The sequence below is a fragment of the Dendrobium catenatum genome, unplaced genomic scaffold (genome assembly GCF_001605985.2).
Source record: "Dendrobium catenatum unplaced genomic scaffold, ASM160598v2 fragScaff_scaffold_82, whole genome shotgun sequence".
NCBI classification, from domain to species: domain Eukaryota; kingdom Viridiplantae; phylum Streptophyta; class Magnoliopsida; order Asparagales; family Orchidaceae; genus Dendrobium; species Dendrobium catenatum.
Window position 1 is genome coordinate 297693 of NW_021318544.1, and position 23254 is coordinate 320946.

At 33.9% G+C, this 23254-nt stretch overlaps 1 pseudogene; it reads right to left on the bottom strand.

Moving 5' to 3' along the window:
• Window positions 1–23254, bottom strand: part of LOC110093073 — a 34616-nt pseudogene that overhangs the window by 6386 nt on the left and 4976 nt on the right.

The following is a 23254-nucleotide window of genomic DNA, read 5'->3' on the forward strand; positions in this document are numbered from 1 at the left end:
TTGAAATCTTTGGTAAGTTGTGATTGACTTCTTTAAAAATATTCAAAGAAAGAAAACTCATATTTTTTACTCTCAATCTCTATTTTCTAAAAGAGGTTATTCTACTTTTGATTTAAAATATTTTTTATATTTTAAATTAGTCTTTGAAACTAAAATTTTTTATCTCCCTACATTTTATTTATTGTATAGAGATCTTTTGCAAGTTATTGAATCTAACTTATAATTTTCTTAATCAAGAATTTGCTTTATCAATAGGATGGGTTTACTTTTGTTTTTAAGATTTCAGAAAGGTAGCATATAAAGAAAAAAAATTGGTCAATGATGCCAAAAATTAAAGATGCTCAAAGACGCCAAATTAAAAAATATACACAAAGTGTATCAAAAATCAAAAGATGCGCAAAGAGTGCCATTCAAATTGACAAGAGGCATAAAATGAGCCCACAAAGTTTAATGTTTACTATTACTGTACTTCTTAATAGCTTAAGAAAACCCTGTTATTTTTGATACTTGAGTTTAAAAATCTTGATTCCTGATTCAACAATTCATGCATTAATCTTCTATAAGAAATATTTTATGAAAGGGATTTTGAAAAATTTTTGTTTCTTTCTTTAATTTGTCTTATGATTTAGATATTGAATTAAAAAGTTTTTGAGCCTTTTTAAAGAACTTGAGTTTGGATTATCAAATTCTGAATTTCTAACCTTTTCTGGGCTATGCGTTGTCAATCCAATTCTACTAAGTTTTTGATTAAAACCAAGAGGTAGCTTTCTTATTTTAAGAATATTTATTTTTTCACTAGATTAGGAAATGTTTTTTTTCTTTTGTTCATTTTGTTTTTTATTTGTGCATCCTCTTTTTTTGATAATGTCAAAGGGCGAGAACATACTGTTGATATTGTATCCATTTTTTCTTTTCAAAAAATTTAAAACAACAAAAATATTTTTATCTCCCCTATTTTTTAAAGTGTTATTCTAGTGAGGGGGAGATTAGGAGAAATAGTTCCTTTTTGTAAATTCAAATTGAATTGTTTGCCATCATCAAAAAGGGAGAGATTGTTGTTGATTTGTTTTCATTATTTATGATTTTGATGATAGAAAACACTTCTATTTCTCTATGATAGACTTTTCTACTAACATTTCAGGTCCACACGATCAGATTGCAATTTGGAACCAGCTCAAGATTGGCTAGACTAGGTCTGAGTCAGTTTGTACACTTTTTACTTTCTTGAGTCTATTGTATTTAGTTTGGCTCCTAATGTTTTGTAACTTGGAAGATTTTCTGACTGTTTGCTAGAGTATACTATTTTGGTAACATCATCCGAGACAATATTTATATCGGCCTGGACGATCTATCCAAAAGTAGCAACCCTAATTAGGGCATCCTCATTAAGGCAGCTGTCATAAGCTGGTCGGCCTGGACAATACTTTTATCGACCAGGCCGATAAGCTCAATTCAGAAAGAATCAGCCTCCATGATCAGATTAGGTATTCATTATTTTAGGAAATCGGACAGGACGATATACACATCATCAAGGAAGATCTAACTTAATTATGCCTAAATTGATCTGGTATCTTTGGAAAGCATTAATGGCTGATTGATACGATCACATCATCCGGGACGATCCAAGGATCGGCCAGGACGATTTCCTGGACGATTTACATCGACCAGAATCTTTTTCGAGCGATGATCAGGATGATTGAAATCAGTTTTAAACTAATCGTCCGGGACGATCATGAGATCGGCCAGGATGATGTAACCAATTTTCTTCTAATCATCCCAAATCATCCCTGGCTGATGAGCTTAAATTGTACTAATCATACAGGACGATATGCCTATCGTCCTGGATGATAATGTCGATAACTTACATTAATGAGCTCATTTTAAGATCTTCTATTTAAGCTATGACATAACACTTTGTAAGTGTTTTTGACAGCCATTATAGCTTCGTTCTTTTGGGGGAAACTTGGAGAGAAAGCTTGAAAGGGAGTGAGGAAAGGGTGGAGTTTGAGAGAGAGAAGATCTTATGAGGGGGGACTCAAGGGAGTCTGGAGGGGGTTCCACATGGTTGCTCTGACAAGCTCGCACCTGAATACTGTCGAATTCAAGGCTTGTCTCGAGGGAAGTTCACCAAAGAAGAAGATCGCTTTAGTGTCAATGGACCTGGCGACTCCGCCGCACCAGGGAAGGTGGAAGTTATTTTGAAAGGGCTTCTCCGCCTAGCTGTGGGGGTTAAAGTAGAGACACTTAGTTTAGTGCAATACTCGGAGGGTGCCTCCGAGGAGTGGACATAGGTCAAGGTTTGACCGAACCACTATAAATTCGGTGTGTTCTTTCTTTATTACTTCCGCATTTAATTTTTGCACTTATTTTATTGTGGTGATATTAGTTTTGGTTTGTATTTTGATTTAAAGATTCTTCTTTTCCAATTCACCTCTCTCTTTATTAGCTTTGGGCCAGTTCATAAGGGGCCTAACATCCCCAATGAACTTTCAAGTGGTATCAAAACACTTTCTAGTGTCATCTAAGCCCTTTCATCAGGGAAGTTCAAGCCACGTTTCTCATAAAGATAATGGTAACCTTTGAAAGAGTCAAGTTTTAAAAGCTTTGCAACAAACATTTGATAAATTTTATGCTTAATTTTGGAAATAATAATGCTCACATCCATTTTTACATTCTCATGTTTAGAAGCATTTTTACTGTTCCAAACATACCACATATCATGACATGAGTGATATTACAAATATGGCCTTTAAGTTTAGTAAACCATTCACTCAGCACATAATTGATAGAAGTAAATTGAAAGGTTGAGAACACGTTCAACAAGTTTTCAAAGTGAATCCAAACTTTCGTCGCTATAGGGCCTTGAAAAAAGACATGGAGCAAATTTTCAGTGTGATAGCAACATTGACACTTTGACACAATATAGAGACCTTTCTTGATAAGCATCGAGTGCACAGGAACATACCTATGTGAAATCCTCCAAATCAGAAATGAGTAAGTAGGAGGAATACTAGCATGCCAGAAAGCAACATTAATAAAATTAGCCGGAAGATGTTGTTTAATTAATTTCCAAACTTGTTTAGAGCCGAAATTACCATCATTGGAATAATTGGACAAAATACAATCATCCATCCCCAAATGAATAGTAACCTTCAAAATTAAATTGATAATAAAATCTGCCACCATAATGGAAAGTAAATAAAGGTTCCAGCTCCCATTAGTAAAAAACTCATTAACTTTACAATTGGAAATATAACGAGTATATAAAAGATTATCAATAGAAAAATTACCCAACCATTTATCTTTCCAAAAATGAATATTACCAACACCTAAGCCCCGTTGATTAACTCCTTAGCTTCCCATTTGACATTGCATAATATTTTCCAGTTAGTAGAATCACCAATTTTAAAAGAGCAATTTAAAGGATGCTTGATGCTACAATATTTAGTAACCATAAACTTAGCCCAAAGACTCTTATTGTCTCTAAAGTTATACCATAATTTATGATTAAAAGTTTTAGCCATGTCTTTTATGGTTTTAAAACCAAGTTTTCCCTCTTCCATAGTTCTAGAACAGTTTTTCCATGAGCCCCAAATAATAGCATTAGATCCTTCCTTAGAACCCCAAAGGAATTTGTTGAAAAGAACCTCCAACCTTCTCGAAACATTCACAGTCAGGGCAAAAGTGTGGAGCAAATAAATAGGAATAGAACATAGAACATATTTAATGAGAACCAATCTACCACCATAAGATAAGTAATTGAAGGCCCATGTTGTAAATTTGTTCTGAATTGTAGAGAAAATATCATCAAATAAGAACGACTTTTTCCTTCCTTTAAATAGAGGAGTACCCAAATATTTCATAGGATGGAACTTTTTAATTAAGCCATTTTTCCTTTCAATGCTATGAATACGAGAAGCAGAAATCAATTTAGCAGTAATAAACAAACTTTTAGATTTGTTAAAAGTTAATCCACTAGTGTTCTAAAAATTTAAAAAAAAAATAAAAAGCATTTGAAACATTTTAATAGACCCATTGAAAAAGATAATGAAATCATCCGCAAAATCAAATGGGTCAGAGGCATAGAACCACCTGTCTGAAAATACAATTTAGGATGCATTCTAAAAAATTGGTTGAGACCACGAGATAATAATTTCATAGCAATAATGAAAAGAGCAGGAGATAAGGGATCACCCTGTCTAAGCCCATGAGAAGAACGAAAAAAACTATGAGGTTTGCCATTAATAATAATAGAAAAGGAACAAAATTCAATGCTATTTTTTATCAAAGTAATAAATTGAGAATTAAACCCAAACAAGTTTAAAATGCCATAAAGAAATTCCCAATTAAGGTTATCATAAGCTTTGGTTATGTCCATTTTAAAAACAATATTCCCACCAACAACCTTCTTATCCAAATCATGAATCACTTCCTGCTCAAGTAAAATATTATCAAATATAGATCTACCTTTAACAAAACTAGACTGCTCCAAAGAAATGATTTTGGGAAGAATTAAAGAAAGTATCCCCATTAAAATTTTAGAAATTAGTTTATTGAAAAAGGAACACAAGCTAATAGGCCTATAATCATTCCAAAAATTAATATTATGAACCTTAGGAAAAAGAGAAATATAAGTGGTAGAGAAACATTTAGGATACTGAGAACCACTAAAGAAATCAACTACAGTATTAATAAGGTCCTTAATAATTTCCCAAGATTTTTGGAAAAATTTATTAGTGAATCCGTTGGGACCAACAATAGAATCAGAGTTCATACTATTTAAGTTATCCCAAATTTCCTCAACAAGAGTTTAAGTGAGCAAGTAATTGTCCTCTTCAGAAATAAGAGCAGGGATAAAAGAGTAATCAGTATCAAGTTTGGGAATAAAATTAGAATTAAAGAGTTTACAGAAAAATTTAGCTCCCGAAGAAGTAATCAAATCGGGGTCCTCAATGACATCACCCTCCGGCAAAGTGATCTTATGAATATGCCTAATGATTTTATTATGATTAGCAATATTATGAAAATACAAAGTATTATGATCACCTTCAACAAGGAATTTTGAAGAAGCCTTTTGCCTCCAAAAAGCTTCTTCCTTTTCCTTCAGCTTGTATAAAGCAGTTTTAGCATTGTTAAGAAGAGTCAAGTTATTAGAGGAGGAGTTGTGCATAAAAACCATCTCAGCTTTATCCACATCTTCTTCCGCTTTCAAATTATTAGTAAAAATATTTTTAAAGATACATTCATTCCACCAAGCAAGCTTTTGCTTAAGTCTCTTAAGTTTAAACCAAAATCTAACCATCCCATGCACATTATCCGAGGGGGCAAGAGGCACCACCCAAATATCTTTCACATTCTGAAAAAAAGATTCATCAAGAAGCCACATGTTTTGAAATCTAAAGGGAGAAAAAGTGTTAGTATTGGTGGTACAAAAACTTAAAAGAAGAGGAGAATGATTGGATAAAGGAGGAGAATGATCGGATATTAGAAAGGCTTGATAGATGCATATTGAATTCAAAAGTTTGGAGATGGTTAATCTAGCAACTGTGAGACATTTGAATAGAATTGCATTGGACCATTGTCCCATTGTCTTGAAATTATTCAACATCAAGTTCAAAAATCCAGAATTTGGAAATTTGAGGATGATTGGATATCATATGCAGCTGCAACTTCTGTGATTAGGAACTCATGGTCCAAATCTATAAGAGGTGATGATATGAAAGCTTTAAATAAGAAAATGTCTAGAGTTCTTAAAGCATTATTTTTTTGAAGGCTAAGCATCAAAAGCTTGAAGTTTTGAAGGAAAAGCTGAAGGAAGAGATTGAAATTCTGCAGCAGGAAGAGGCATCAAGCTCACGATTCTCGGATAGCAAAGTATTTATCCTGAGAGCCAAAGTTAAGGAATTCAACTGTACTCTTGCAAGGTTGAATACATGGTGGAAACAAAGAGCCAAAGCTAAGTGGATGAAGGAAGGAGATGAGAACAGTTCCTTCTTTCATGCATTTTTGAATGGAAGAAGAAATGGGAATTCTATCAAGAAAATAAGAGATGAGGATAGAGTATTAATTGAAGATGAAGACTGTATAAGAAGAAACTTCTTTCATTTTTTTCCAAGAAATGGAAATATAGAGATTGCATTCTAGACAATTGTCCCATGAATGAAAACATCTTGAAACATGAAGATTGTGGTATCCTGGATGTTGAATTCAAGCTAGAAGAAGTAGAGAAAGTTATTAATGAACTTGGCAACAACATTTCACCTGGATTGGATGGAATTACATATTCCTTTCTTAAAGCTTATTGGAAGATTATTGGGATGGATGTGTGGAAAGCCATCCAACTTTGCTTCAGTTCTGGGAAGATGTCTTCAAGGTGGAAGGAGACTTTAGTGATTCTTATTCCCAAAGTAAGTAATTCTATTTCTCCAAATAATTTCAGACCTATAAGCCTGTGTATGTCAATATACAAAATAGTTGCAAAAGTTCTATTAAATAGAATGAAGAAAGTAATCCATGGCTTAGTGACTGAAGAGCAAGTGGCTTTCAATGAAGGGAGAGCATTATCAGAACCTATGCTTATTGCCCAACAACTTTTTCACAAGTTTAGAATATCCAAATCAAGAAGAAACTTGGTGGCTATTAAACTTGATATGGAACAGGCATACGATAGTATGGCTTGGAATACTTTACAACAAGTATTGATTTATTTTGCCTTTCCTAGAAGATTTTTGAATCTCATTATGGAGTGTGTCTCTGACCCTATTTTCTTTGTTCAAATCAATGGTGTGGAACTGGAAGGAATTAGAGGGAGAAGTGGCTTTAGACAGGGCTGCCCTCTCTCTCCTTTCTTATTCATTCTTTTCTCACAACTTCTTACTAATGATTTTTTATCTAAAGGGAATGTTGTAGGGCAAAAAATTGCACCAATGGCTCCAAGGATATCTCATCTTTTATTTGCAGATGACATCTTGATCTTCTCCAATGCAAATATTGAGAAGATTAAGATAATTATGGAAATCACTAATGACTATTGCAAATGGACAGGTCAAAAGATAAATGTATCTAAATCTTCTATCATTTTCAATAAAAATATGGAGAGAAGGAGGAGGAAGATTATCTCAAAGCTTTTGGGCTTCAGGGATACCAAGGAATTAAATTACTTGGGCAATAAAATTACCTTAAGAAGGCGTGTGGCTTCAGATTTTTCTAGCATTTTGGAGAAAACAGCTTCTAAGCTGGACGTTTGGGTCAAGAAGTTCATTTCTACAGCTGGTAGAATAACACTTATTAATGATGTTCTTCAAACAATCCATGTCTTCTATACTTCCATGTCTCTGGTTCCTATTTCTATATTGAAGAAGATTGATAGAATGAGTAGGGAATTTTTGCGGAATAAAAGCAATGGGGTTAATGGTTTACATTATGTAGCTTGGAAGGAGTTGCGTAAACCAAAAGACCAAGGGGGGCTTAGCATTTAATTAGCTGTACAATCGGTGGAACCCCTTAGAGCAAAATTGGCTTGGAATTTCTTGAAGAAATCTGATTCTTTATTCAGTAAAACCATTTCAGCAAAATATGGTATGAATATTTGGGAGGAGAGTTACAGGAAAAACTCTTCTACAGCTTGGAAGATCATAATTAGCAGAGCCAAGGCTTTAAAACAAGTTGTAAAGTGGAGAATCAAGGATGGTGTTCCAATTAACATCATGAAGGACAATTGGATCATGGATAGAAGATTGGAAAGATGGCCCACGTTCATTTCTAATGATATTGTTGATTTTAATAATCTTTCATTCTTTATTTCAAATGGAGTTTGGGAAATAGAGAAACTTCAAGATTATTTTGGGAAAGAGATCATAAAAGTCATTAGCAGCATCAAAATCGATTCCATCGATTTTGAAGACAATATTGAATTGTTGAAGACTTTTTCTGGGAGAATAATTGCAGGATTGATTAAACATTCCAAGAATTATATAGAGGAATCAGAGACTATGGGAAATCTTGATTGGAAGTATATCTGGAGGATGAAACTTAATCCTCGTATCTCTTTATTCTGGTGGAAATTATTGAAGAAGGCCATCCCAACAATGGATTAACTTTTACATATAAAATTAAATAATAACAACCTTTGCCCAAGGGTTGTAATATGATTGAAAATATAAATCATGTGGCAGTGGATTGTTTGAAATTAAAATAGGTTATCCAAAAAGCTAAGAAGTCGGGTTTTAATCTACCTATTTTAAAAAGTTTTAAAGAATGCATACATTTCTTGAAGGATCAAGGAAAAGAAAATTCATTTATAGTAAGTTTGTATTGTGCATTGGTATTTAATTCCTGGAAGAGTAGGAACTCTTTAATCTATGAAGGCCATGAGATTGAAACTGGCATTATTATCACCAATGCCATCAAATTTGCTACATGTTCTACTTCTATAATTCATTCGGACCATTGGGTTGCCAACTAGCAATTTAAGATGTTTTCATCCATTTGGCATCCCCCACCACCCGGATGGATTAAAGTAAACATTGATGCTTCACTTCTTGCCTTTAATGAAGCTGGAATTGGAGGCATTTTTAGAGACCATAAAGGCAGGATGTTGCTAGCTTTTGGTTTCTCTGTAATGCATTGGGACGTTGGATTTTTGGAGATGCTAGCGGTTCGTTCTTTGAAGAAGGTGATTCAAGACTGGATGTACAATGCTAAAGGCTTAATTGTGGAAGGAGACAAATCTAATGTTATTTCTTACCTATAAAATTCGGTGGACATTCTAGGCCGAGAGATGGATAATTATGTTATACAAGACTTGGACTTTCTTAAGGAGTTTGAGGTAATCCTTTTCCATTATGTTAATAGGAGTTGTAATAAGTTAGCTCATTGATGTGCTAACTATGCTTTGAAAGGTGATTTCTTTTGGGATATTAGGTTCTTCCTACCTTTTATTCGTTGTTAAAGGAGGAAAATGATAGTTCTTCTATCACTTAGTTGCTTGTACCTTTTTTAGTTTTTTTTTAATGCATTGGCAGTTTTATCAAAAAAAAGGACAAGTAAGGTGAGCGATATGAGTGTTAGAGAAGTTGTGATTCCAAAGATTATTGAAAAAAATACGATCAAGTCTTTGCCACATATTCCCCTTATTCCAAGTAAAAATGCTACCATAATAGCCAATGTCATGTAAATTACAATTCATTATAATATCATTAAAATCCTCCAAATTGTAAAAATTAGGGGGGGGGGGGGGGGGGGGGACCCCCACCCCCCCCATTAGTTTTAAACTCCAACCCGCTCATTCGTATTAGAGATACAGTTAAAGTCACCCCCAACAAGCCAAGGGGCATTCATTGATGAAGCAAAATCATTGAGTTGACCCCAAAGAGTCTTCCTCCCAACTCTAGAACAAGAAGCATAGATGAAGGAAGCAAAGCCAGAAACTTGGTTCAAATAAAAATTAATATGAACAACTTGGGGTAATTTATGATAAAAAAAAACATTATTAAACGCAACAACCATCACTTGCCCCTACTAACTTGTTGCTCATAACCCATATTAACTAGAGTCAAGACAAGTTAGGTGAGTTGTCCTAAGGGCATTCATAGTCTGATTAAAATTTAATCATAAAATGATTTAGGCAAGTTAGGTGAGTTATCCTAAGGATGTTTAATTTGTTGCAAATTAATATGATAGAGTTAAATACTTATGAGTACCTATATGAAAGTTTGTTAGGGATGTTAAGCCCTTAAAAACTAGCCCAAGGCTAACCAAGAGGGGGGGGGGGGGGGAAAGAGGGGGGGGGGGGGGGGGGGTGAATTGTTATTTTAAAAATTCTTTAAACAAAGTACAACAAAACTTAAAACCAAATCACCACAGATATCAAAGTGCAGAAAAATAAATAAAAGCAGAAGCAGTAGAAATAGAACCCAGAGATTTATAGTGGTTCAGTCAACTCGACCTACGTCGACTCCCCGAAGGCGCCATCTGAGTATTGCACTACAAAAGTGACTCTCCTTTTGCTCCCATAGCAAGGCGGAGAAGCTTTTACAAAACCTCCTTTTGCCAACCCCGGTAAGGCAGAGAACCCATTTCCTTTTGCTTCCTCTTGAAGCAGGCAGAGAACCTTGACTCCTTTTGCTTCCTCCTGAAGTAGGTAGAGAACCTTGACTCCTTTTGCTTCCTCTTGAAGCAGGCAGAGACCTCGATCGATTGTTGAAGCTTACCTCTCCCAACCCTTCCAAGGACAAGAGACTCTAATGGAAGAATAAGTGGAATAATGCTTGGAGCAACCCTTGTGAATCCCCTTCACAAGCTCCCCCTCACAAAATCCTCTCTCTCTCTCCCTCTTTCTCTCTCTCTCCTCTAGGCTCTCTCAAGTCAAGACAGCAGTAAAAGATCTTAATACATGAGAAAATTCAAGTCCTTTAAATAGAATTTCAAGAACTGACATTATCGTCCAGGATGATAGGAATATCATCCTGGCCGATCAGTACAAAGTAAGTTCAATCAATCGGGATGATATAGGACAATCAGAAGAAAATTGGTTACATCATCCAGGCCGATACAATATCATCCTGGCCGATTAGTTTAAATTCGAATACAATCATCTTGAACATCGCCCAGAATAGATGTTGGCTGATGTCAATCGTCTAGGACATTTCCCGGCCGATTCTGTGATCGGCCCAGCCAATGTGATCGTATTAATTAGCTTTAATTACTTTCCATAATTGCTAGATTAATTTAGGCATAATTGTGCTTCATTATCCAGGCTGATGTGAAGATCGTCCTGGCCGATAATTTAAAATAAAGAATACCTAAATTGATCATGGAGGTTGATTCTTTCTGATTTGAGCCTATCGTCCTAGCCGATACAAGTATCTTCTAGGAAAATTTGCTTAATGACGGCTACTTAACCAAGATGCCCTAATTAGGGTGTTTTTAGTTGAATCATCCTAGCCGATATGAACATCGTCTAGGCCGATGTACTCAAAACAGAAAAAACTCAGAAAACCTCTCAAGTGTGTGTGTGCAAGGTTATGTAACATCAGGAACCACTTTGATAATATACTCAAGAAAGAAAAAATTAAGACTTGACTCAACCTAAATCTACCCGATCTTGAGCTGGCTTGAGTTGCATTTGAACTTGTGGACCTAAAAAGTTAGTAGGCAAGGCAGTCATAGGAAATCATGAATGTTTGCTATCATCAAAAGTCTAATCCATAAACTCAGATTTGCAACAATCTCCTCCTTTTTTATTATGGCAAATACAAGCAGAGAATACCAAGCAGTTATGGCAGTTTAGTAAAAATAGTGTGACAAAAAAAATAGTTCACTAAGTTACAAAATTCAAAGTACAAGATACATCAGACTACTCCCCCTTTGACATCACAAAAAGGAGGAAACTAAAAACAAACTAAAGCAAATAGAACTAAAAGAGAAACCAAATACAGAAAAAAAAACTAGGAAAAAACCTAAAGAGAGATAGAAAAACTAGGGCCCCTGATCATCAGACAGAGGTGGTGGTGGTGGCTGCTAAAAGTAACTGGAGAGCGTAGCAAACTGTGCCCCAAACCAGGCCATGTCCTGGTCATACTGCTACTGCTGGTGTGCAACATAGGCATCAAAATGGGTCTCCAACTGATCAAATATCTCCACCAACTGATCTAGATGTGAGTGCTAGCGGAGAGGAACATGTTTAGGAACAAGAGCGTGAGCCTCCTCCTCCTCGGCCCCCCGAGCTTCCCCATCCCCTTGGGGGAGATCAGTATTGTGAAGGACATTGAAGGAACTATTTGAGTAGATGGGTGGCTGAAGGTCGGAAGGAGAAAGATATTGAAGCTGGTATTTAGATTCTAGAACATTAGCAATGAGGTGTCCTAGAGAAAGATTGGGTTTCCTCTTATGACCTGAACCATGGATTGTAGTTAAATGCTCAATTTAGAAAAAAAATAGGTCAGTAGCATTGAAATCTCTATTGGCCAAAACATAAAAGGTAGTAAGTGAAAGCAGTTGAGTGATGTGGACTCAGTCCCTGACTTTTGGAATAACAGGAGTGCGAAGGACATGCTGGATTATCCTAGCATCTTTGAGTAAAGAGCTAGTCTCTCCAACATGAAAGTGTGCATTGGTGTGACAAAGAAGGTTATTTACAATGGATATGTGATCTCGACAGGACGTTGATTCACATAAGAGGTGAGAGCAGTATAGGAAGAATTTATGTGGAGGTTTGCATAAAATTCAAAAAGAAGTTCAAAACTAAAGGGGACTACGAGGGTGAGAATAAAGCAAAGAGAAGTGTGAGTGAAAAGATCTAGTACCGGGTAGTAGAGATAAGCTTAATTGATTGTTCGGGAGAGAGTAATGCCACTCTTTGTAACGATGGTAGGCAGCCTGATCGTCTGCCTCCCGAAAATGAGGGTCCAGCATGCCCCTCGAGGAGCTTCCAAACATCTGATGAGCACGCTTTCCGCTAGCCATTTAGAAGAAAAAAAGCAAGGAAACAGTAAGCAAGAGCAAGTAGAAAGCCCAAGAGAAGGTGTGAAGAAAAAATGGCTGAATTCGGGTTCTATTTAAAGAATCGGCTAGATCGTCCAGGCCGATCGCAGGATCATCCAGGACGATCCGGTGCAATTATTATGAACAGTCTGATTGGTCAAAAAGGAGATCCAATCGTCCGGGCTGATCAGACATCGTTCGGGATGATTAGACATAGATGATCGTCCCGAGGAGTCAGGCCGGACAACTGTTGAAAAAGTAGATCGTCCAGGCCAATTATGTGGATCGTCCAAGATGATGCTCAATAATGGATCGTACCGACTGAATTTAAAATGTTTTAAATCATGTGCCACGTGTATCATCCAGGATGAACAGTGGATCGTCCAGGATGATTGTCCAAAAATGGATCATCCCGGGTGAAATTATATATTTTAAACGTGCTGACATGTGTATCGTCCAGGACGAACAGGTGTATCAGACGAGACGATTACCAATAAATGCATCATCCTAGATGAAAAAGATATCGGCCAAGATGATTAAGATGATTGTAGTTGAGGTCGATCATATTGACCAGGACTATAAAGGATCGTCCAGGACGATGAGAGAAAAAAAGTAAGAATATTCAGCAGATGGAGTTTTTGATGGAAAAAGAACGTATCATCCAGCACAATAAAGGTATCAGCCAGAATGATGTGACAAAATTTTGAACTTCAGAGGAAGGATGAAGATGATCAAACAAGGCCCAAAAACAATAAAATCAATCAAGAACGAAAAAACATAAAAACAAGTAAAGAACCATGATTTTTTTTTTAATTAGCAAGGCATGCATATGATAAATGCTCCAAATAATTAAATTTTAAAAATTTGTAAGTTCAATGAGTTAACAAAGTCAAAATCTGAAAATGATAGAATATCCGATCCTGTTAACCCTAGCTCGGATTTCTTTCAGGGCAAAATCATGTTTTGAAAACAAAAGACCTAACTCAAAATAAACTAATTGGAAAAAAAAAGATCCGTTCAAAACATGCTATAGAGAAAATATCTTATAGAATAATATACCAAAGTAATTTGTCTCAATCATGGAATTTGAAATCAAGCCTTTGAAAATATCAAGTAACCCATAAATTCTTCTAAAATTTTAAAAGTTTGAAAGAGGGGTAAGCTTATCTTTTGTGGGCTCGTTTTATGCCTCTTGTCAATTTGAATGGCGCTCTTAGCGCATCTTTTGATTTTTGATACACTTTTGTGTATATATATTTTTTTTCAATTTGGCGTCATTGCGCATCTTTTTATTTTTCGTGGCATTGGCCTTTTTATTTTTGGTTCTTGCAAGATAGATCCCTTTTTCAACAACTCTTAAAAAATATTTTGTTGTGAGTAGATCTTCCAGATATTAGAGAGGAGAAACTCACTCTCTAATATAAGAAAGAATAGACCACAAAGCAGACTTTAGCAATTATATGATAAATGCAATGGCAAGATTTCAATTAATTTGAAAGATATATAAAAGCTTTGAATATTATAAATATAAGATAGATTACTATAGCAATGTAGAAAAGATCTTAATTTCAAAAACCAGTTGTTAATTTGAGATAGACTTTTGTTTAGAAAAAAAAAATTATACCACTAAAAGAGGTTAGAGAGAGGGAAACCATCAACGGTGTTTCTCCCTTTAATTGATTTAGAGATGTTAAAACATTGACTATAAATCTTCAAAAAATAAAAATAAGGAGAAAATATTAATTTAGTGATGATCCAAAAAGAAACGTGCTAAATCAATAAAAGTAAAAAAGATAAAAAGTAGATAAAGAAACAAACTAAATAAAAAGTAAAGAATTGATCAAAAAATCATGTATCTCAGATTTAATTAAGCAGCAAAAATAAGCAATTAAGAGTCATGAGCCTCCGCAGTCCTAAGTACCATATGCGCTCATGAGGTATTTGGTGAGAGCACACCTGCAAAATCATCAAATATCAGATTTAGGAACCCAAACACGTTTGGGTTCCTTCTTATGAAAAGAAGAATGAGATGCATGAGTGTTATGTAGTGAATCATTTGGGTTCCTTCTTATGAAAAGAAGAATGTGATGCATGAGTGTTATGCAGTGAATTATGCAATTTGGGTCTCCATACCCAATGTGTATTACGGTGCATGGTGCAAGTATGTGCTATGTGTCCTAACATGCCACATGAAAAACATCTAACTCCAGTAAAATGATTTCTTAATCAGTTTGGGTTATAATGCCTCTTCCGAGTTATTAGCTTTGGATCAAATATGGGTGTCATCCAATTTTTCTTACATGCATCTAATTCAGTTTTAAACCTCAAGTGAGCATTTTCTAAATCAATTTCCAAACAGTGCTTTTTATGCTCATATTTTTTAGTAGAAGCTTTAAAATCAGATTCAAGCGAGGTATATGAAGTTTTCAAACAGCCATGCTCAATTATTAAATTAGAATGCTTTTTATTTAAATCATCAAATTCATCAAGTAGAGACATGTGATTGCTATCAATTTGAAAGTGATCTTTTCTCAAAATTTCATGCTCTTTTTGTAAATTCAAAAACTTCAATTTCAAACTAGCGTGAGTTTTCTTAAGTTTTCTAATGATGCATGGATTTTTTCACATATTTTAAGTAATTGGCCAAAGGTTGGTTTGCATACCTCTTCTTGGTCAGATTGTTCATACTCATCAGCTATTAAGCACAAGTTTGTTGTCTCCTCTTCAAGTTCAGCTCAGATGAGTCAGAAGCAGACTCCGCCCAAAAAGCTTTTTGGGTTCTCTTATTATCCTTTCTGAAATTAGGTTTCTCCTGATTCTATTATTTACTTGAGTGATTCTGAAGTGTAGGACAGTCAGCTCTGACATGTCCAGGCTTCCTGCATTCAAAACAGACAACATCAGAAGAACCTTTAAAATTTTTGTTTTGCTTACCTTTTCTTCATTTCTGATGATGCTTGTGACTCTTCCTTAGAAAGTTTTTGAATTGCCTAATGATGAAAGCAACTTATTCTCTTTCAGACCCGGAAGAATTTGAATTTGTTTCATTGGCCTTCAGTGCTATGGTTTTCTCCTTCTTCCTCTCACCTACATCAAGATTTCTTTGGTTCACCCCTTGCTCGTAAGCAATGAGTGAGCCAACTAAGTTATCAATCAAATAAGTATTCAAATATTTAGACTCAGAAATTGTAATGATTTTAGCATTAAAAGAGGAAGGCAAACATCTTAAAATTTTGTTCACTCTTTCATAGTTAGAAAGTTCTCTTCCTTAGGCATGCAAAGAAGTAACAATCTGAGTAAATCTCGTATACATATCAAAAATTGATTCATGAGATTTCATATGAAAAAGTTTGTAATCATGTAAAAGAATGTTCAAATGAGATTGCTTTACTTCATTAGTGCCTTCATAGGTGATACACAATTTATCCCAAATCTCTTTTCTAGTAGAGCAAGTGGAAACATGCATGTAATCTTTCGATTTCAAAGCACAGAAAAAATAGTTCAAATATTTTGCATTTAATTGTGCTAAATCCCTATCATCTAGAGTCCATTTAGTAAAAGGAAGTGGAATAGTAACGCCATTCAATTATCTAGTAGGAGGTGTATAACAATCCTTAACAAGCATCCACATGCCATAATCAATTGATTATAAAAATGTAGACATGCGAGTTTTCCAAAAGTCAAAATGAATATTATCAAACAAAGGTGGTCAGGTAATAGAATACCCTTCTGTAGTATTACGATTTCCATTGTTAGCCATGGATCAAAAATTCAAAAAGTTTTCAAACTTAGATTTTATGAATCCCACTCTGATACTACTTGAAAGTTTGTTAGGGAAGTTAAGCCCTTAAGAACTAGCCCGAGGCTAACCAATAGGGGCTGAATTGGTATTTTAAAAATTCTTTAAGCAAAGCACAACAAAACTTAAAACCAAATCACCAATGAAATCAAAGTGCAAAAAAATAAATAACGTGGAAGCAATAGAAATAGAATACATAGATTTATAGTGGTTCTGTCAACTTGACCTATGTCCACACCCCAAAGGGGCCCTCCGAGTATTGCACTACAAAATTAACTCTCCTTTTGCTCCCATAGCAAGGCAGAGAAGCCTTTACAAAACCTCCTTTTTGCTAACCCCGGTAAGGTAGAGAACCCAACTCCTTTTGCTTCATCCTAAAGTAGGCAGAGGACCTTGACTCCTTCTGCTTCCACCTGAAGCAGGCAGAGAACGTCGATCGATTGCTGAAGCTTACTTCTCCCAGCCATTCCAAGGACAAGAGATCTAGTGGAAGAAGAAGTGGAACAATGCTTGGAGCAACCCTTGTGAATCCCCCTCACAAAATCCTCTCTCTCTCTCCCTCTCTCTCTCTCTCTCCTCTAGGCTCTCTCAGGTCAAGACAACAGCAAAAGATCTTAATGCATGAGAAAATTTGGGTCCTTTGAATAGAATTTCAAGAACCGACATTATCATCCAGGATGATAGGAATATCGTACTGGCCAATCAGTACAAAGTAAGCTCAATCAGCCAGGATGATTTGGGATGATTAGAAGAAAATTAGTTTCATCGTCTAGGCCGATACAATATCATCCTAGCCGATTAGTTCAAATTTGAGTACAATCATCCTGAACATCGCTCGGAATAGATGCTGGCCGATGTTAATCATCTAGGACATCGTCCCGACCAATTCTATGATAGGCCCAATCGATGTGATCTTATCAATCATCCTTAATTGCTTTACATAATTGCCGGATTAATTTAGGCATAATTGTGCTTCTTCAACCAGGCCGATATGGAGATCATCATGGCCGATAATTTAAAATAAAGAATACCTAAATTGATCATGGTGGATGATTCTTTTTTATTTGTGCCTATCATCCTGGCAAATACAAGTATCTTCCAGGACAATTTGTTTAATGATGGCTGCTTAATCAAGATGCCCTAATTAGGGTTTCTATTTTTAGTTGAATCGTCCTGGCTGATATGAACATCGTCCAGGCCGATATACTCAAAACAGAAAAACTCAGAAAACCCTGCAAGTGTGTGTGTGCAAGGTTACTTAGCATCAGGAACCACTTTTATAATTGACTCAAGAGAGGAAAAAATATAGACTTGACTCAACCTAAATCTACCGGATCTTGAGCTGGCTTGAGTTGCATTTGATCTTGTGGACCTGAAAAGTTAATAGGCAAGGCAGTCATAGGAAAACATGAATGTTTGCAATCATCAAGAGTCTAATCCATAAACTTAGATTTACAACACTATATAGAGAAGCTACATTATCTTTTATTCCTGCCACAATCTCTTGAAACTTTGAAGACAAAAATATGTTTCTAAGCTTCTGATCACCTTTGAATCCAGTAGCAAAGAACTATGTCTGAATCAATTGATTGTCTTTCCCCTTCGACATCGACGCCATTTTTGTAGAAGCTGAATGTCTTAGAAGGCTTAAGCACAATGCTTCCTTCTTCCACTTTATCGTAGAAATTATCAGGTAATACGCATAAAAGACAGGATGAAATAGCCTGAAAGAAATTGTGCTCACGCACCATTCCATGCTTTTTCATTGGAATTATTTTCAAAAAATAACTCTTTGCAATTTTCGAGAAAATTCACACCTAAAAGATTGAAAGGAAAAAAAGCTAATTGATCAATAAACTAAACATGGCTGTGTTTGTTCTCATAAGATATATTTTGGTAGGGCTTTCTTACTTCTTTTAAAGCAGATTTTTAGTAAAAAAAATTAAAAAAATTGTACTAAAAAGCTCCTTTAAAAATTAGTATGAAAGCCGTCCCAAACATAGCATAAATGATTTGATAATTATATATGAATACCAAAGGTGAAAGCAAAAAGGCTAGCAGACTGAGGATGAGTCCTTTCCCAGGCTTGTGAAAGAGCAGCTCAGCAAAACGATTGAAAAATAAGTACTTGAGAGGAAAACACCAAACCTCAAAGCTTGGTATGTTCCATCGCTTTGTTCGAATTATCATGGAGCATTGATGCTCAAATCTTGTTGATAATTAAAGAATACATCAATAATATTAATTAGAAGAAAGATTGTTCATATCAAAATATAAAAAAGATTTCTTTTCAGTCTAATTTCTTATAAACTCTTTCATTTTATTTTATATCATATATCATCAAGAGAATTTGATCTGTATCATTAAGGTTTCATTTGTAACATCTTTCTTATTGTTGTCTAAAATAGCTTTTTAGATCAATTCTTTTTTTATTTCTGTACTAAAAAGTTGCTTTAGAAAACAGTAAAAAAAATACCCCAAACAAAGTTGAAATCATGAAATTAATAAAAAGAGTTAATGTTTTTGAGGATTCTTTGACATTTTACATCCAACTTATGATTTTTGTTTATGAAAGTGGCTTTATAAAAGATTATTACAATCAAAAAGTCAAAATGAATGTTTTTAAAACATGAATAAAGATGAGTTACTTTTGGATCAAAATAAAGCAATATAAAGCAAAATATTGTTCGAACACATAAAAAATATGTACCTAAGTTTTCAACTAATAAGAATAAATTATCATAAGGAATGAAATGTTAACTAACTATCATTAACATTAGCATATTATGCAGTAATATTTAATGCTGATTTAAGAAATCCAATGACGGTGACTTAGTAATCAATAATAGTAATTAGTATCCAGATCAGCAAGATAATAAAAGTAGTAGAACATTAAATCTGTATAATAAAAAGTAACTCATCGGTACTAAAATCATGAATGAGTATATAGATGAATCATAAGTATACAAGTTTCCATGTCAATATCATCAATTTTTTATATCTTATCTATTACATAATCAATACATGTATTTATTCATATGATATCCTATCTATCACTTTCATATGCCCATACTATCATTATATGTATGCATCAATATATGATTAAGTATAAAGTTTAGCAAGGCAGGACATTCAACTTTAATATGGTGTTTTCATCCTTTCATATGTATTCACTACATAATTACATCATTAACATTATCTTTCATATTTTATCATTATTATTATATGTGACTTTCAATAAGCATTAAGAGTCATCACCCTCTAACCATTGATGTAATCGATCATCTGTTACAGGCTACAATCAGAATAACACCATAAATCAATTTTAAAGAAAAGTCCATTGACCCACCCTCCTATATAGGGTATTATATTTTAATAGCTAACCCATATTAAAGTGTTAACATCTAGCTTACTTGCTTATGCAAATCCCTCACTAATTTCATATCAATCATATCATAATCAATACAAGGCAATATCATATATAAAATGCAACAAAATATTAAAATCTAAAAAAGATAAGAAAATATATATAATGTACTATAACTTCATAAATAAAATTTTCTATTTTACATGGTGAAATTCAATAGTATTACAGTCAAAATGACCATAATATTTATATATATCGTATACAAAATTTTACATGATAAAAGTGTAATAAATCTGAAGAAAATATATTTTTATTAATTTTGAAGAGGAGAAATCCATCAAATTCAAAATCATTGAAAACTAATATGAATGTAGACTTTTACAACAATTAGGAGAAATCTCTAAACATAAATGACAGACAAAAAATGCCCAAATTTTGCTTCCCTCTATCTTTTTTCTCTTCCCTTCCCTCTCTTCCTTCCTTGGCAAGCCATGGAATTAAGGGTGGCTGGTTGGGTTTTAGTGCTTAGGCTTAGGATTATATTACATATAAACATTGTTAGTGGCCTAGCACCATAGCGCTCCTACCCAACACTGCAGTGCTGCATGTAAAATTTAAAATTATTGTAGACCAGAGCATCAAGCACCGTAGCCGTAGTTTATGGCACCGATGTGCTCTCAAACCTAGAACACCGTCCCTCTAAAGCATAGAACTATTGCTCTCTAGTTAAAAAATAAATCATTTTTTTTATTTTGTAAACACATTTCATATTTTTTGGCTTATTACATTATTAACCCATTTCATTTTTAGAACTCTCCATATCACTTCTCTTGGAACTTTATCATATAATTTCTTTAATTTAATAAATATCACATGTATATCCTCTTTATTCTCTATATACTTCTCTAGCAAGCCTCTCAATATATGTATAGGTTCCATAGTCGACCTACCCAGCATGAACCCAAATTAATTTTGAGAAATATTAGTACTATCACATTCTAGTATAACATTCTTGTAACTTTATCAAATACTTCTCCACCCATCTAACATCTTTTTAGTTTTCTAAATAATATTAAAATGACTAGTAAGCCAAGAAACTCCTTCATCTCCTAAGCATTTCCACATCACTCCTAACCATAAAAGAATAAAAATAAAAAATGCAGGAAATAAAATAAAACTTGAATCCTTATTTGCCTCACTCCACTAGATCTTGATTGCTTCCTAAAAAATATATATAGTAATCATAAAGTAATCTAACAACTCAGTAGGTTATCAGGACCTACAATTATAATCAAAGCAAATAAATAAGAGCAATATATAGTAGTCATTTTATCTAAAGTAGTGTAAACATATAATTTCAAGAATATGTAATAGTTAATATGAACAACATCATGTCATATGAGTAATAAAAGTTAGTGCAACTATATATCTTATAATCTGTGTTTAGTAGCCATGTAAAGGATCAGTATGTAATGTTATTCTTATACTCATCAATTACAAAATAATTTATTTATCATTTTATGTAAATTATGACACCTAGTTTTTATAAATGTTCATCACTCTACACCTATCATATGCTTGTCGTACGGTGTCTGTGTATGTATATTATCATATTATATATCCAACATAATGTATCCATTGCCAATGTAGTATATCATGTATATCATGTTCATCATATAATTCATGACATGCAATTCATATATATCACATGCCCTTAATATCAGTCTGACAAATTTTATCATTTACTTGTATCAATCATGTCATGTATCACATTATCATATAAATTTATGTAAGTTTTTATGTATGTTCATGTTATATGTATATATACACGATATAGAACATCTATCTACGTAATATTTTTCTGTAGCCGAAATCAGTTTTAATCATATCAATCTTATTTTCAAGAATCAGTCTCATATCATATATCACAAGTCAGGTGGATGTTATGTAAGAAGTCATCACTTCTTACCTATCGACATATCATATCATACCAATCAATCTCCTAACCCAGCACCGTTGTGCTCAATTATTTCCCAAAAAAACTCGAGAGCTCAAAGTTAAGGCGCCGCCCATCTTGATGTCGCGATGCTGCCAAAGACAAATTTTTATAAATTAGTGAAATGAAATTTGTAGTTATTACAGCATAAGCCTTAAAGCTATATGTTTTATTCCTCTAAAACCATCATAGGGTATAATCCTCATAAGGTACACTTCCTCTATTTATCTAAAAATATCATAAATGTAAGCATATTTAAAAGCCTCAAAGATCATATAATATGTGATAAAAACATATCAAGGAACTATACCATCTATATTCTAACTAAGGGGCAATGTCTTTTGTTTGAAAAATTAAAGATATAACTATGACATATTTTATTTCTAACAAAATTTGAAGATTTCAAATGCCTTGAAGATATCTAAGAGGCTTAACCTCATATGGGGGAGAGATTTTTTTGTGTAGTGTCGAACGCAGTTCACAGTCCAGAGACCAACCAGAATGTGCCACGTCAGTAGTACCGAGCCGGGCACCGAGTGGTATCGAGCAGTACCGAGCCACAGTACCGAGTAGGGGGTGACGTGGCACATTCTGGTTGGTCTTCGATTAACGTTCGGCGTCTTCACAGAATAATTTCACCATATGATGACAAGTTTTCAAAAATGAAATCTGCTCTTAGAAAAAGATAAAGAGTTCATAAACTATCACTATTTTTAATAATTTGATTTCCAAAATTAGACATAATTATATTTTTTATGAAGAGACATGCATCATTAAATTCTCTTTGTAACGATATTAAGATTGTTGAAAAAATCTTTTGTTGGACAATTTAAAAATTTTAATGGTGAGAACACAAAGTGGGATAGCAAATAGACACTAAAGAATTTTTCTTTTTAAAAAAATATTTAGAGAAAAGTACCAAATTTTATTTTAGTAAATTAGAAGTGAATGAAAGCCTATAAAAAAAATTTTAACACATTTTAAAATTATACGAGCTTTAATAAATTCTTGAATTTAACTTCTAATTAAATGATATATTTAAGGAAACTATTATTTGTGCTCAAATGATGATATTTTTATATGAAAAAATTCATAGCTATACATTAAAATGTCATCCAGGTTTTAATTTTTTTTTTTTATGATTTGACTACATAAATTTATTAATTGTAGAAAGGTTATTATTTCAATATCAAGATATCCCAAAAATGAAAATTATCCCAAAAATCTGTTGCAAATCTATTTTCATGACTTATGTTTTGATGATTGACAAACACTAGTGATTCTCTTGGACTTCCTGTTACTTCTAACTCTTCAGGAATCGAAGATCGCACGAGCAATAGAAGCCAGTTCAAGATTGCGTAGGTTTAGGTTTGAGTCAGTCTGTACTTTGTTTTTTCTCTTCTTGAGTCTATTTGTAATGTTCAAAAAGACTGATGCTAAGTAACCCTACACACACACACTTGAGAGACTTAGAATTTATGTTTTTACTCATATCGGCCAGGACGATATTTACATCATCCTGGACGATCGGGCTTAAAACAGAAAATCTAAACAAGGATTCTTAATTATGGCAGCCATCATTAATAGATCATCCTGGACGATACGTGTA